General features: G+C 38.8%; 1 protein-coding gene across 3 annotated transcripts in view; it reads right to left on the bottom strand.

Moving 5' to 3' along the window:
- ncalda (neurocalcin delta a) overlaps window positions 1–17,884 on the bottom strand; it is a 47,078-nt gene that overhangs the window by 10,969 nt on the left and 18,225 nt on the right. Inside the window, exon 1 of one of the 3 annotated variants that reach the window (XM_027029189.3) lies at window positions 14,042–14,251. The exons of the other annotated variants lie outside the window; for them this stretch is intronic. The gene's annotated coding sequence lies outside the window, so the exon portion shown is untranslated. Of the gene's footprint in view, window positions 1–14,041; window positions 14,252–17,884 lie in introns of those variants that run through there. 3 annotated transcript variants of the gene reach the window in all.

Raw genomic sequence — 17,884 nt, 5'->3', positions numbered from 1 at the left:
TTGTGTGAGAAGATTTTTTAAAAAGTGATTATCTGGACAATATGTATGCGTATACATATAAGTATGTATCGCCTGTTGTTTTATCTTGTGGACTATTTTTGGAAACTCCATCTCTCGTAAGCCACTTGTCACTGAATCACAGTAATGCTAATGTTGGGCAAATACATTATTCAGATGGGGTAGCAATATGAATGAGCACAGTGGCCTCTTGTTTCTGGGCACCTTGTGGGCTAAGAATAGCCAGCTCTGCTCTCCACCACTCCCCTCCACAACAAGAATTTTTTCTTAAAGGTAGGTAACCATATCACTAGTTAAAACCATCAAGCAGTTGCCATGGAAATATATTTGAAAGATTTAATTTGCTTTTTAGAGTCTTTTTGAACAAGACAGGTGAGAAAGAGAACACCTCAGTGTGTGAGTCATGGACAGAAAGAGGAGGGCAAAAGAAAGGACGAAAAGGGAGTACTCCATAAAGGGTCAAGCTTATCAAAGCTTTTATCACCTGCTAAATTTGGAATGGTAAATGACTAGAAGACGGCGAAAAATCTCATCCAATCATTGGCTTCCTTGCTCATTTGGCAAAGTAGATATTTAAAAATTGTTTCAAGAAATAATTGTTTACAATCTAAAACTTTTGTCTATTTCACTACTACTACTACTACTACTATATACTATACTTTTTAAAAATATAATTTGTTTTACTGTTATTATACATAAGCCTAAATCTAAAAGGTGCCATGTGATTATAACCCCATGTTAAATATAAAGTATTAGAGTCAGTTAAAACCCAAGAGAGACTGTTGTTTAATTAGCTTAGAGTTTGCAACACTGTCTTTATCTACAATAAAGAATCTGTGACCTTTTGCCTTGTTGCTATGGAAACAGACACTGTGTGCCACATTTGTTAACACAGAGAAAACAATCAATTAGAGATTACAGGCACTGTGCCTGGGCAGGCTGAAGAGTGAACTCTGGAGCTGTGGCACAAATGAAGATGAGCCTAATATTGAGTAATGTTGTTCCAAAATGTAGATCCTGATCATCATGGGACTGTAATCATAATCCTGTTGACACAGTCTCTTCCTTTGTGTGCCATCTAATAATCTACAAAATGTAATGTTTATGTCTTTTATTGCAGTACATTGTTCAACCAGGCTACTGGATTGAATATCTTTATTGTCACAGAAAAGCTTGGTAAATCTGACAAAGAATAATGCCATTATGGTTGCTTGACAGTCCAATTAAGAATAGCTTACATTACTCTACACAAGTAGGAGTGTATACCTGTGTCTCCAGGGAAATTGGTTTTACATCTTAACTCTTAACTATTCCTACACTAAGGGCAACCTATCAGCCTGCTGACAGTGCATGCTTAACAGGAACATGTGTGATAAAACCTTTATCCTTTTTATAAACTGGGTTTTGCTGAAGACTTTGGCAAGTAGAAAATTTTTTTTTTTTTTCAAGATGCAAACAGCGAAGAGTGATTAAGCTGTTTACATATTCTTATACTGTCAAAAGGGTCTGATAATACATATCCAAATTAATGCAATCACAATCCTAATCACTCCTAATAAAAGTAGAGCAATTACATGGCTTTTTCCAAAATTAGTTACTATGTCTTAGTCACACCGTAATTAGAGTATTAAAATGGACTTAAATGTGGTCAGTGACAGGGAGGACAGGCTAGTACAGTGCCCTTTGTCTGTCTTCCTGCATCTTCTAATGTCCTTACAGAGCTGTGGGGAATTGGAGATTATTAACTAACTTGTTTTTCCAAACACATCCGGCTCTGGCTGTGGCATCATATGGCTCATTAGTCAAATTACAGACCAACAGATTTGTTTTATTCCTGGCATGCCTTTATGAACTGACAGTTAAAAGTCCCAGTGTGGTCTGGATTTTACAGGGACAGGAGGAACAATTTGGTACCCCTCATGGCTCCATGACTCATCTGAGAATATGGTGCAAGACAGAGATCTTAGATTGGGCACAAACCAGTCAATTTCCTTATATATAAACAGCTGCAAAGTAGTCAGACATTTTAGGGAAGGATCTGTACCACAACTACACTGCATGCACAATTATTAGGCAAGAGAGTATTTAGACCATATCATAATTTTTATGTATATTTTTCAACTCCAAGCTATATAAACATGAATGCTTATTGGATATAAGCATATCCGGTTATGTGTATTTGTGTACTGAGGGAGGGTGTGGCCTAAGGAGATCACACCCTATATCAAGGTGTGCATAATTATTAAGTCTTTCAGAGGGATGAAAATTGCTAAGGTATTGGGGCATGATCACAAAACCATCAAATGTTTTGTTGCAAATAGTCAACAGGGTCGCAAGAAACATGTTGAGAAAAAAAAGACGCAAATTAACTGCCAAAGATTTGAGAAGAATCAAATGTGATGTGACCAGGAACCCATTATCCTCCAGTGCTGTCATATTCCAGAACTGCAACCTACCTGGAGTGCCCAGAAGTACAAGATGTTCAGAACTCAGAGACATGGCCAAGGTAAGGAAGGCTGAAACCCAACCACCATTGAACAAGATATGTAAGGTAAAATGTCAAGACTGGGCCAAGAAACATCAAGACAGATTTTTAAAAGGTTTTATGGACTGATGAGATGAGAGGGACTCTTGACGGACCAGATGGATGGACCCTTGGCTGGATCAGTAACGGGCACAGAGCTCCACTTCGACTCAGATGCCAGCAAGGTGGAGGTGGGGTACTGCTATGGGCTAGCATTATTAAAGATGAGCTAGCTGGACATTTTTGGGTTGAAGATGGACTCAAAATCACCTGCCAAACCCACTGCCAGTTTTTAGAAGACACTTTCTTCAAAAAGTGGTACAGGAAAAATATATCTTTCAAGAAGACCATGATTTTTTATGCAGGACAATGCTCCATCGCATGCATCAAAGTATTCCACTGTGTGGATAGCTAAAGGCCTTAAAGATGAAAGAATAATGACATGGCCCCCTTCCTCACTTGACCTAAACTCTACTGAGAACATGTGGGCCCTTCTTAAATGGGGGATTTATGGTGAAAGAAAACAGTACAGCTCTCTGAACAGTGTCTGGGAGGCTGTGGTTGCTGGTGCACAAAAAATTCATTGTCAACAGATTAAGAAACTGACTCCATGAATGGAAGTCTTATCACTTATGAAGGGTGGCTATATTGGTCACTGATTTTTAAATTTAAAAAAAAAATGTCAAATGTTTATTTGTAAGTTTTGAATTGTTTGTTTATTATTCTCACTTGAACAAATTAAAATAAACAAATTTCCATTTTTTTAAATTTTGTTGCATAATAATTTTGCGCACTACACTTATGGCACTAAAAGCTGACGCTTCTATCCAAAGCGACTTACAATTATAACTTGAGTACAACTTGAGGCTTAAGGGCCTTGCTCAGGGGCCCAACAGTGGCAACTTTGCGGTGGTGGGGCTTGAATTGGCAACCTTCTGATTACAAGTCAACTACCTTAACTACTTAACCACTGAGCTAGCACCCCTCGTTGCTCTCTTCATTCCAGCAATCACAACATCGTGAGCTCTTCTCATCATGTGGACACCTCCCTTCATCTGTGTTTCACTGAATTAAGCCAACAACACCTCCAGAAGGCTCAACTGTCAGTAAAGTCAGAAACATTAATTAATGCTCAATGCAACCAGATCTGGACCACTCTACATATATGCACACATATATATTCGCCCAAGAAAGCCAAAACCCCACTTTTACTTTCTTAAATATTCAGGTTTCAGGTTTATTAACATTTTGAATTGACCAAGAACACTGTAGTTGTAATTGTAATTAATGTGTAGTGGTAATAAAATGAATTCTCAAAAATACAACTTGCCTGATAACTGTGCACACAGTGTACGGATGACTTTTCATATAAGCTGTGTGATTTTATTAACACCAAGCCACACAGTTTATTTGAAAAGTCATCCATAGTTATGTTACAGATCCTTCCTTAAAATCACATTTATTGAATATGGATGTCTAATGAGAATGTCAAATAGGCTAGATGAACAACTTGTATTTCTCAACATATATAGCTGTTGCAGGTAGAAATTTTGTATTTAAATATGCAGATAATTGGTCAACGTTTATGAAATTCGAAAAAAAAAAATGGGGGGGGGGGGTGGCGCAATTGTCTGTTACTGTGGGGCAAGCAGTAACTTTTATATATAAAGTGTGGGTGAGTGAATCACTATATCATGAAATTCCTATAACAATTTGGAAAAGACTCAATTCCAAACCACTTAAACTGATTCAAAGCCAGAGTGGTTTAGTGACATACTTTATATCCTATTGTCTAAACCTCTTTATATAAATAGTGAAACATGGACACTAGAAAGCCGCATTCCAATAAATTTCAATAAACACACTTTCTCAAATAAAAGGAAAACTGGGGGCTTCACCAAAAATCATGAGAATGCATAAGAAGTCATGTACTAAGGAATATGGTTTTGAGGAGGTTACAAGTAGAACCCCCAATGACATGCGAACAGTCCTCCAAAAACAGGTCATTGATCTGAGTGATAATTTGCTGATGTTAAGTAAAACAGATTAAGCTTTTGCTGAACTGCTTCCAGTGGAGTGCTCTAGAGCTAGTAACACTCAGAAAAGCAGTGGTACTTAATGGACTTCACTAATGCAAAAACACTTAAAAAATAGCTTGACATGGGGGAACTAAAAATCACTACTTGCTGCTTAATATTTCCTCCACCTCTGTCCATCACATCATAAGCATGTAGGAGTGTGGTCAGTTCCCATCTGCTGTAACGCTACTCATGTACTGTCTCATTTTTGTTTGTACTTGTGTGCAATCTAAATGTAGAATATGATCTGCTAGGATATTTTAGTATATAAGACCAGAAGACAAGTTTATTTTCATCTGTGGCTTTGCATAATGGATCTAGCAAGTATCTACTGTGTCCTGTGCTGAGCCTTGAAATGAATACATCAGTGCAAGCGAATTGGTGTCTGAGTGTAGATGTAGCCATTCTTTGGTGTGTGGATCCACTCATACCTTGTGCTGATTTACCTTCAGAGTTGTTCATTTGTTTCAGGAAACAGAATACGCCTATTTGCAAGAGGTGTGGATTACTGCAATCTGGAATATATGTTGCTGGTAGGTGTTTATTCCACTTTAATGGGTGGTTAATATTAGATGAGTCTTGAATAAATTGTTTATTTTAAATGACCTTTTAACAGGTTATTGATTTTTCCCATGAGGTAGTTTCTTAATTCTTAAGAAAGAAAAGTTGGGTTCTGACAAGATGAGTAACATGTCCTAGAAGCTGTAGATTTTCACAATCCACAAACCAAAGGAAGGGTTGCTGTGCTCTCCCAGCTGAAAAGCTTACTAACTTAAAAGTTTATCAGTAAGTTTTAGAAACTTCTCTTTTCAGTTATAGCAGGCAGAATATCAATTCTGGTTAATTTTACTACTGTTTTCTCTTTGAAGCCCATGGTTAGTAAACACTTCCTGGACTTACTAATGCTAATATTTTCCCGCATATTGTAGGTGCTACTGAAGAACATGGACATACTCCTGATCTAGTCTTCTCATGGATTCATTGTAGAAATCAAAGAAACTCGTTTCAGACCAGAGGGAACCATGTTGCGCCAACATGTTTTTACAGTAGCCTAGAATGAACAAACCAAACACTCGCTCTAGAGAGTGCTTTTCATGTTTTTACTTTGAAGTGGAAGCTGGAAGCAAAACAAAATCAGGACAGGCGATAGCAGACAACAGGGATAAACACCGGCATGGCCTTTCCCACATGGAAATTGCAGAGGAGGGAAAAATGTTTTCAGAATGATGCTGAAGTTGCCTGTTTTCTGCTGTACAGTTAATTTAGCATACTAATCTAAATTCCATTTGTTGTTTAATAGCTAGAACATAGCCATAACGCTCACATTTATTTGTAACTTTGCCATTGGTTTGTCCTAACACTCTCCATTAATTAATGCTGATTTTATTATTCTTGTAGTATTTGAGGAAAGAAAATATAAAAGTATGTAACATCACACCTCTTCTTTTATTTTCACAGTAGTTCAAATCGAGTATTGTTTGGGTCTCATGACCAATCAGCGTTTATCTGTTGCACAGCTCCACAAATCCACATGACATGTAGTTGAAATTTTGGAGGTATGCATGTCAGGGCATCCGTGAATCAGATCCAGTTTATGAGGAGCCTGGCCCCTTTGTATTCCTCCAGTAGGATGGTAGCATTTCTGCTACTAATTAGTTGCTGAGCTGAAGCTGGAGTAGCAGAAATGCTAGCAATCTACTGCCCAAAACCCATTTGCTGTAGAAAAAAAAGGAAAATACAACTAAGTTTTCTTTCCTATTTTTAGTGTAATACGTATTTCTATTTTCAAAATTAAAAAAAAGAGCCTAATTGGTGAGAAGCTATTTAATTTTTATTTTTAGCAGTTTAACTCCATTCATTTTGCTTGTTTGAGCCTCTGACAAACATCTGACAAATCTGTAAGACATTACTACTACAGAGTGGTAATTCTCCTCTGTGTAAGTTTTCTTACAGAGAAGAACAGGAAGGAAGATTATTAACAGGTACAAAAAAAAAATCACAATATTCCAGTCTTAGTGCCCCTACATTGTATGCAGATTCCAATATAAAGACTTGCACCTACATATATTGTGGACGTCAGGTATGACCTTGAATGCCAGTATCTGAGTGTTTGAAAGCCTTGACTTAAGTTAAAGGGTGATCATGTCTTTGCTGTGCTACACTGAGATTCTGATGGTAAATGAAGAAGGAACTGGTACATTCTTTAGAGTGTGGATGAGATTGTTGGGTTGAAAACTGATAAATGTAATGCATATTGTTTTTAAATGTGGCATATAAGCAAATACTAGATACTAAATACAAATACTAATGTGTGTCTGTCTCTCTCTCTCTCTCTCTCTCTCTCTCTCTCTCTCTCTCTCTCTCTATATATATATATATATATATATATATATATATATATATATTGTTTTCCTCTCAATTTCCTGACCTATACCTGCACATTCCATGGCACCAAAGCACAGAGATATTCTGCGTTATGTTTCACCATCAGCTCTGAGAGTGACATGACCCAGAAGAACAGCAACAGTCCATTGTGATGGTAATCTCACTTTCCTATGTCCATATAATTTATGCAGATTTTCAAAATGTGCAGACATTCTTTTTATTCTTCTTCACCATACAAAATTAGATCCTTTTACTACGTAAGAGTGGATAGCCCTTAGCAGAGGATCAGATCAACACTGCTACTCACACTTCAAGAGAAGTGAGAAAAGCTGCTGTTGATTTAATAGTAGTGTCCAATGCCCAGTTAAAGGCCTGAAGAACTTCAACTGATAATGGTCTTTATGAAGCAGGGATTGGCATTGCACAGCAAAAGAAATTACTAATAAAAGGAGAAAAAATCCTCAAAGTAATTACTGTGATAATATTACTATAGTCATTGAATAGAATCAATGATTTTTGCATTATTGACAGCAATTTCAGCGTGATGGTATTTGAATTGCAATGTTATAGAAAATATGAGTATTTTTATTTCATACTAGATTTGTATATCCAAATAAGAAGATTACAGAGCTGGGCAATATGGCAAAAATATAACCACAATATCTTTTTCCCCCACATTGATCAATATTGATATTTCATTTCAATCACGATATATCATTTCATAATGCTGCAAAATAGTTATATAAATTATGTACTGGTTTCACATCACTCAATTGTTTTAAAGTATAAAATGCGAATATTGTTAACCAATCATTACGCTACATGTGTGCATGTTGCATCATTGAAACTGTGATTGTTATACGCTACATGTGTGCATGTTGCATCATTGAAACTGTGATTGTTATATGCTTGCTTGTTTTTAATTGCTTTTCATATGGGGTAATGGTCACAAAAAACGGACACAATTTATTGTTGTTTGGGTACAGTAAGTGCAGCTAAAATGTAGACACTAACATGGGCTGCAATTTCAAATTGTAGGTGTGGTCACTCTGTAAAAGATTTGTTGTTTTTCTTGTCTTGGTTTACACTGACCAATGAAATATTTTTCAGGCCATCTTAATCTGTGCTTCACTGCTTTTCAGATAGCCAAACCACTTACATATAACTGATATCGTGGTAACTTTTTGTCAGCACTTTCATCAGCTTCGGAGAAGCTGTGAGTTCACTTTCACTTTCATGCTACTCGCTGGCTCCACTCATTTTTTCCTAGTTTTCAGAGCTTTCTTCAGCACTGGTAGTGCAAACAATACTTTGCAGCATGAAATAGGTGTGCACTTTGATGTGCAACCAAAAACTGTCTGGCTGTTGTCGTGTTTATTTCTGCTGTGAAAGATTGTTAAAATCTATACTTATCGAGTAAAAATGTCAAAAGTTTCTCATCGTTATTGACATAGATTTTATCGTGATCCTGTTTCGAGACTGTTTTATCGCCCAGCACTATTGGAAAATGTTTTTGCAGCCCACACAAGTAGGTATTAGTCACCAACTACCTCACCACCACCACCCACCACAACATCTAACAGTAACTGGGAAAGGGGAAAGAGAAACGTGCCAATTGTAGTTATGGATTTGGATCTGCAAGGTAAGGAATGTTAGCAATGGGATGTCCAATAATTTTAGTTCAAATATGTATAATTCAAGTAAACTATTACTGTTTTAACGGTGAGCATGTCTGAGGAGCAGACAGAACGATGAAATGGAGTAATTTCCCCATCATGCTGTAAGATTTTGGGATGGGGAAAGTACTGAGTGTAGAAGTAACTAAAGCTGTGTCCAGAAGGATCCCAAAGCATCTGAAGCTCTTTGGCATTTCATCTGTGGCTCATTGACAGTGGCCAAGTTGTGAGGCACGCCTGACTTACACAGTAACACAGTGGAGTAACACAGTAAAAGTTCCTTACATGGCCACATACAGCCACAGATGGTCATCGGCTCACTGGGTGAAAAACAAAATAGTACTGATAGGCTGCACTTGAAAGGCCAAGTTCTCTAGGGAACAGAAACAATATGCTCAACAATACAACACTATATTACATATCTCAACTATTTTTCTCTCTCTACCACTCCTATCTCCCACAGTCCCTCTCGCCTGCTCCACTAACGCATTACAAAAGAAGAGTCATTGTTTGGTGATGGACACTCTCACACGCAGCCCTCAGGAGATTGTGCGTGTGGCATGAGCAAAAATAGTTTCCTAGTTCTGCCCAGTTTTGCCTGGCATCTCACATCTGTGACTGAACTAAAAGCCATGATTGGAGGTGGTTACTGGAGACTTTAAATGCAACACACAGCCACTAATTTGCACATGATGCCTCCAAACGTCTACCATATAGTTACTAAAAGATGGTAGTAAATTTCACAGTAAGGATGGTTTTGTGAGGACAGAACTGTAAAATTCCTCCTTCTGCATAACTTTCACAGTGAATAAGGCTTGAGACTCACAAGATTTTAGGAAACACTTCTCACCAAAACACTCCTGTGAAGAATGGCAATATATTTAACAGTTGGTTCACAGGCCACAGAGGCACTTTTTCCACACTAAATCTGAAGTAGAAAATAAAAAAATACATACCATTGGACCACTTCTAAAATTCCCAGACAATCTTGTACAGCTGGTGAATGCCACTGCAGATGCTGTGATACTGTGGCTTGAGGCCTCTCCCCTCAAAGCAAAGCCCATGAGGAGATGGGCCTCACTGACCTCTGACCTTCTTTAAGTGGGCCATTGAGAGTGCAACATCACGGATGGCCACACATCTGTCTCTGCTAACTATCAACGCTAGTTGTGCGCTTCAGCAGACACGTCCATCTCTGAGTTATACCACAGAACTTTACTTGAGCATTAATGTAACAATCAATTGTGAAAAGAATCACAAACTGTTTCTGAAGGAGTGTGGATAAAACATTCCTCTAACACTAAACCACTAGCTGAATTGACAGCCCACCACACAATTATTTGACTCAAAAACTAATCCCACTTTACAAAAGTCAAACTTTTCTTTTAAACTATAAATTATAAAACACTTCTTTCCACTTCTTAAATCAGTCTTGTGCTGTAAATTATACTTCAGAACTAACAAACGTCATGTATAAATGTCTTGCATTAAGTTGCTTCACTCTGCCACAAGATGGTCTACATGGTGTGACAGCCTTACTGTGGACTAAAGACCACTTATAGTCACATTATCCTATTATAATGGAAAAAAAGAGACTATCCATAAAGCTGTGTGAACCTACACACTCATGCATATCCCTCTAAATCAGTCTTAGTAAATGGAGCACTGTTTTACTTTGTATTAAGCATGTTAATGAAGAAATGAGCAAACAAATGAAAGAACTAAATTCTGTCATTTTAGACAAAATCTTGCTTATGCTTTGGATAAGGGAAATTGAATAAACGAAACAAACAAAATTAGTGAATGACAGACTTTGCTCAAATCTCCTTCAAATAAAGTGTTACCATGTGGGTGACTGCAAACCTGTCGTGACCTATAATGGTCAATTAGGCGCTGGAATATTTAACTCTTTGGTTTCCATGCTTTATATCAGACATGCAAGTTTGGTTTAAAGCTGCATTAATCAAGATTCAAAAAACACATCCTATAGAGGTTAAGTGAACACAAAAACACGGGAATGATTTTTAAACTTAGGATCTGCCTTCCATTCCCATCCATGAACACAAAGCACCTACATCTACAGTGACCAGTGTAGTTCATTCACAGTTTTTTAGCATTAAAAAGTTGTCGTGACTTACATTTACGGCATTTAGCAGATGCTCTTATCCAGAGTGCTTTGTCATTTACTCGTAGAATACATCCTAGCCAGTACAGTGGGTTAGAGACCAAGATATCAATGAAATAGAATACTGTGGAAATACAGGGATTAATGCTGACACCTAGAAGTGCAAAATAAATAAATTCCATTTCAGACAATAAACAATACCCTACAATAAGTATTAGAGTTTTAGTTAGTCAACATAGGAGCAGGGTCAGTGGTCATTGAAATACTCCACAAATAGATGGGTCTTCAGTCTGCGTTTGAAGACTGTAAGGGACTCTGCTGTCAGAACAGCATGTGGAAGTTTGTGCCACTATCTAGGAGCCAGGAAAGAGAATAGTCTCGATGCTTGTCTTCCACGAGACTTGAAGCATGGTATTTCAAACAGAGACATACTTGCGGTTCGAAGTGCTTGAGGTATGGATCGGGCTTTGATCACTGACATGGTCATGGAGTGGCTGGTCCATTTTTGGCTTTGTAGGCAAGCATCAAGGTTTTAAATCTGATGCAGGCAGCTACTGGAATCCAATGAAGGGAGTGCAGCAGTGGAGTGATGTGTGAACTTCAGGTGATTGAAGACTGCATTCTGGACAAGTTGTAGATGTCTGATATCTCTTACAGAAAGACCAGAAATTAGAGAGTTGCAGTAGTCTAGCTTTAAGATTACAAGAGACTGCACAAGTACCTGGGCAGCTTCCTGCGAGAGAAAGGGCTGAATCCTTCGTATATTAAAAAGGAGAAATCTACAAGACCGGGTCAGATTTGAAACATGAGTTGAGAATGACAACTGGTTGTCCAAAGTTATGCCCAGACTACAAGCAGCTTCAGATGGTAATACCAGGGAGTTCTCAAAGGAAACTGTGAGGTCATGGTAAGGGCTGGGAGTTCCTGGGATCTACAGAAGCTCGGTTTTACTGGCGTTTCAGCTTCAAGTGGTGAGCTTTTGAGTGATGAGGTTGGTTGTCTATTAATAATGCTACTTGTGTTATCCAGCATTTCAGTATTTCTCTGAAGGTGGTTCATCCAAATCTTTACTTAGCTCTCCAAGTGATAAAGATTTATCTACAAGATTCGTTATGTAAAATCGGTCACTAGGTTAACATGTTATACAGAGTTCACATACCTGTCCAAGAGAAATGTCACAAATTCTGCATCCAACTTCACCCCCTTTGCATGTAATTATTCTCTCCATTTTGGTAAAGCATTTCCAACATTAACTCTTGTTATAGCTTGTTTCTTGTCGAAAGTTCTTTGTCAGCACAGTGTGTTATTTGGCACAAGCAAGCACCTGGTGATGTAGGGTGCTTACTGGATTCTGCCAATTTTTCTTAACCAATTAGACAGACAGAGGGGTGGAGTAATGGGGTGTTGAGGAGGTTAGTGTAGACACAGACAGAACTTTGTGTCAGCATTTATTTTTTTTAAGCAGGCTTTCTCAGACATCAGATTCAAATGTGCTGATGCCATAGCTAAAATAATTATTTTTATTATGTTCTACATATTCCACAGTTTAACTGATTATTAGTAAGAAGAGGGTGGAAATTGACTAATGCACCTTTAAGACTAGATACTTAGTTTCACTTAAGGGTTATTTTCACTTTTGAGTGATTTTTTTTATCTGACATTCTATGCTTCAACTGAAGTACACACAGTGTTGGGGCGGCAACAAGAGACAAGGCTGATAACATACAATAGCAGTGGTTGCTGTGAGGCTAATCTCCTCCCACACGTGTGGGCTGTGCTGATGTAGATGCCAGCACTGTCTCTTATTCTCACTGGCAACAGGCCTCAAATGAGTGTGTGTGGGCACTGTCACAAGACTTTCAGGGTGTGGGCGTGTAAGTATGTAAGTGTGTGTGTGCAGGTGTATGTGTATGTGCGTATGTGTACATGTGCGCTGCAGCTATGGCAGTGGAGGGACCTGCTGATTTCCGACACATACACTGACACTATGAGTCTAACTGAGGGCATGCATTTACCAAGCATCATGGAATAATGCTTTTGGAAAAAATGTGTGTGTTTGAATAATGCATTTTTTGCTAGGCTAATACATACATATCCTGGTGGAATATGAAATAGTATGATGGCACAATAGTATCAGTAGTAGAAAGATTGATTGCAGCTACATCTACAAAGTAAATGGAACAATAGTCTGGCAATCCGTGCAGGCACATCTGTGAAAAAAGGCATCCAAGAAGCTGTGAACACATTCTCAGACACACGCGTGCGCACACACACCTCTGCTACAAGAACACCGCTTAAACAGATGAGGAGTGGGAGAGAGGAAAGAGGTGAAGGAGTGGGCGGAGAGAATGAAATTGGAAGGGCTGAGGGAATAGAGAAAAGCTAGAATTCTTCAAGAGCGATCAAAATTTTTCAAGAGAGATTTTCTTTCATTCCCATCATTCTGCATCTTCATGCCTCCTCATACTACAAAATGTATCCTTTACTGTGTGACATTAATACAAATAATGCATATCAAATTTCAACAACACATGCAGGCACGTCCCAACCCTCAATCTCTTTGCACCCTTTCTTCCCCCACCCCGGACATACACACACACACACACACACACACACACACACACACACACACACACACACACACACACACACACACACACACACACACACACACACACACACACACACACACACACACACACACACACACACACACACACACACAGCTCTCCAAGTTCTCCAAGCCTCAACATTATCAAACATACCAGAACAGCCCACTTGGGAACATACTGCCCTCATATCCTGACTAAGCTACAAACAAATCTGCATGGGGATGGTGGAAGTGAGAGATAGGGGCAAGTAAAAAAGGAGAGTGCTAAATGTAGAGTCGATGAAAGAATAAGACCAGTAGAAAAATTAAGGGTGAGAGAAAAAAATGTGGTAGCGCGGTACATACAGCAAAGGAGAGAAGCATTGTTGGAGTGAGTGAGTGTGTGTGTGTGTGTGTGTGTGTGTGAGAGAGAGAGAGAGAGAGCACCCTCCATATACAGACAGAAAGATAGACAGGCAGACAGATAGATGGGTAGGGAGAGGAGAGCTAACCCATTTCACAACTGTTTCAAAGACTCCCTTAACAGCATGCAAGACAGAGAATTAAAATGCTGCAATCAAAAGCATGTGTTGAAATGAATTATGAAAACCTTCAGGACCTATGACAGAAGAGGAAGAGACGTACCTCTTCTTTTTTGTTAAAAAAGTCCTTAGCAGTCCATAACCTGGTAGTTTCTCCTGATTCACAAACACACGCAGCAACAGGCAGTTAAAGATACCAGCAGTAATCGGCTGGTGTATCTGATATCAGCCTTGTGAACTCAACAATTCCCTAAGATTCTTCAAAACCCTAAGCAGGCAAACGAAAGACCAAACTCAGATAGAGTCCCTCCCCTACTGACGTCAACACCAAGTCACATGATTACATGAAAAGGAGAAGCGAGCCTTCGTTGCCCTGGCAACAGGCACACGGCTGTTCAGTGATTTCAATAGGTCATCTGTCAGAGGCTGCACTGAAGGACTCATCAACACGCACATGCACATGCACAGAGAGGATGAGAAAAAGGAGCAAGACAGACAAATGAGGGTAGACAGAAGGAGACAGAAGGAGATGAAAAGAGATGGGGGAGAGGAAGAAGTGAGAGTGAAAGTGAGAGAACGATTAACTACTTCCAAAATCTGACTGGTTACTGCACAGAAGCCATAGAAGATTTGTTTATTATATTTCAAGGTTCTGTGTTCTGAGTATAGGAATAGGCTAATTTGCTGTTGGTACTGGTGCCGAAGCTCACCAAGCTCTATAGGAGGTCCAGCAAGTTGCTTGGATTCCATCACAATGAAATGGAGGCCTTCATGCTCTCTAGATCACCATTTGAGGGTTAACCTCCCTCTTAGCCCTCAGAGCATGGAAAAGCTCACTTCTACACAAGGGGCCCAATCTGAATACCATCTGGTAGCATGTTGAATAGAAGGGATGAGGCCTCTAAAACAGAGAAAGAAGGGGTGCCTATGGAGGAGGGGCTAGGACACTGAAATAGGTTCTTCAGGGAAGAGCACTGGCATATATGGTGGGGGAGTAAACCCCAAACCCCAAAGAGGGTCAAAGAAGTGGGATTGGGGGCAGGGGGCCGGATGTTTGTTTAAGCCCATATAAGGAAAAACGAGTCAATGAACGAATGGAAATAGGACTCTGGAGTACATGTAGAGAGCATATATTAAAAAACAGAACAAACCAAAAAAAAAACCAAAACAAACAAACAAACCCTGTAGCAGGCTGAACGGCAAGGCAATGAGTTATTTTCACTTACAGCACAGCCTCAGGATAAAATGGATCTGGACAGGATAAATCAGATTATTACAGGCAAAGAAATAACCGGTTAAACACTGTGGTTGCTTTACTCCCATGATTTGGACTGTTGTCATGTTGCACAACTGAAATGTTCTGAGCATGTACAGAGACGGAGTCGCTCACAATAAGATGAATGCAGCTTTATCAGAGAACACACTTAGTCCACAATCAGATTCCAAAGTACATAAAACAAGGCCGTAATTCAGAAAAGTAGTCCATGATGCAAATAAAACAAAAGGGAACGGGCAAAGAAAGTAATCACAGGCGGAGACAAACCCAATAACAAGTGGCTCAAAAAACGTAACACGGGTTGACAAGACTTTGCAAAGACTGATTATAAACACGGGGTTTAAATACAGAGACTAATGGAGACCAATACGATTCAGGTGGGTACAGTAACAGGTAGGCAATAAACTAGTTATGGGGCAGAAGCAAAAGAAACCAAAACAAGGAAACACGACGAAACAAAACCAGGAAGTAACTAAACAGGGGCGTTGCAGTGGGTTGCAGCAATGCCAGGGAGGGGCGAACATGAGAACAACCAACCCACTTTGAAGTTTCAGATCACTGTTTTACACCATAGTGAGTCCCACGATGACTGCAAGCCACAATTTGCTTCCTCTAGCAAAGAGATGAGATGAGGTGGTACTTTGGTAGGCAGTGCTTTTATACAACAGGACAAGTCAAACACGTACCTGATCTGACTGAATGCCTCACTCCAATTACCCACTTTTTAAAAGGTCACTATCCTTTTGCATAGGTAGGCTGTTCAAGCAAGACATCCCAAAAATATATTGGAATTTAAACCTTCCAATCAATGCTTCTTTAAGAAATCCTGTTTAAATCATTTATTAATAACGTTATGGCAGTATGAAATGTGTTAAATGAAACATATTTATAATAACCTTTTAAGGTCTATTCATGCAAAAATCCAGATACTGCTGCAGTCAGAATTCGAAGAGTAATGAGCTGGGAATATGGTGCCATGGCCTAATGGTGTACATGTAGGGATAGTGTAGGCGTTTCTAATAGTGAGGGTGGTGACTGTATATGACATTTTACTTGAAATAGACCAGAGTCAAGTGAGAGGTTAATCAGTAAAATGTGCTACAGACAAGTATCCATGTCACGAGACAGTGGATCTAGAGAGGTTTAGCTAACACTCCATGCTGAAGTTCACTGGAGTTGCCCAGCAGATTGCCTCCTATATCACCTCTTCTAACACTGATAAATGTTCATTATAGTTCACCTGTGGTGGTTAGTTTTAAGATAAAATTCAATGCAAGTAAACAGTGGTTGAAAATACAGTGAGTTAATGATTCAAGAAATATTAATTTACTCAAAAAATCCAATAAATTAAAACATTTTGCAGGTTTGCACACTATAGCTGAATTAATAGGAATACAAAAACCAGTGATTTCATAAATGAAATTCTGGTCTTTTCTAAGCTGTATCAAAACACTTTACAAAAAATTCCGCAGCTTGATGTTACTATTTGATGCAGCTTCCTTGGTTTTTTCATCCTTTCTGGAATGCCCTTGCCCTGCTGTTCGAGCCTTAACAACTTGTTATTTTAAGAGTCTCTTGTCAAAAGGTCTCAGAATATAAATGATAGCCAACATTCAGTGCAGACATGCAAGAATAGAATGGAAAGGTCATCTAAGTGGTTGCATGTCTCTCCTTCACTAAAGGTAGGTAACCTAAACTGAAGAGGACAAAAGTTGATAATCAGAGCTGAATTTGAAGCCATGCCACACAAAAAATGTGACTGAAACCTTATTTAAGGTTAGAAGTAAGGATAGAGGTCCAATTTCCAGTGTGCCTCAAAGGCATGAAGAAGAGACAATAAAAATCATTCGATCATCTTACCAAAGTATATGAAACTTCAACTGAGCAAATAGAGAAGGTGTGTAATGGCATGTAAATGTTGAATGATTCGGCGACCATTTGTCCCCATGCAGTATTTATAACTGCACAAATTTGGTAGTCACTGAAGACTTTTATCACTGCCATTACTGCAATTAATACTAATTTCAAGACTGTCACAACAGCTTGATGGCCTACCCAGGAATTATAACATTCACAGAAAGAAACTGAAGTATCTTTCAGCTATACAGACAAATGTGCTTCTGTATGATTGCCATTAAACAATATGTGTACAGTACTGTCTCCAAACAGAAAACACAGAGGCTCAACATCATATTGTACAAACTGTATGTAGGACTCAAACTGAATCTTTTTATTAAAGCATATGCAGAAGCACTAAAAAGATCATTCATGTTAGAGGTTTTTGTTATATGACTGATGCAAACATGATCTTTAAATCAGTCAACAGTGACGGAATTATTTATTTGCAAAACAGGGCAGGGTTAGGCATGTAGCTTACTACACCGGCATGTTGATACATGCTGAGGGGGATCATCAAAAACTAGGATCAGCTTGCTTAAATGAAATAGAGTATGTAGCACTTGACTTGCGTCCTCAGTTGGCATTAAAAAAATGTACCTGTAGGTGAAACCACTGTGCAGTCAATTCAAAAATGGTTATGCTTGGCTGACAATTGCCCTTGGCTGGAATCCTGACCAAGTGTCATCAGCAGAAGTAAAGGCTAGACCTCAGAGCCTCCATTAGGTGGTTATTTAGAGTTACTTTAATCCAGCCCTGTAAATTGTGTGGATG

This window comes from Electrophorus electricus, chromosome 14, assembly GCF_041902795.1.
Source record: "Electrophorus electricus isolate QZ-2024a chromosome 14, ASM4190279v1, whole genome shotgun sequence".
Classification (NCBI taxonomy): Eukaryota; Metazoa; Chordata; class Actinopteri; order Gymnotiformes; family Gymnotidae; genus Electrophorus; species Electrophorus electricus.
This window is presented reverse-complemented; position numbering and strand designations above follow the sequence as displayed.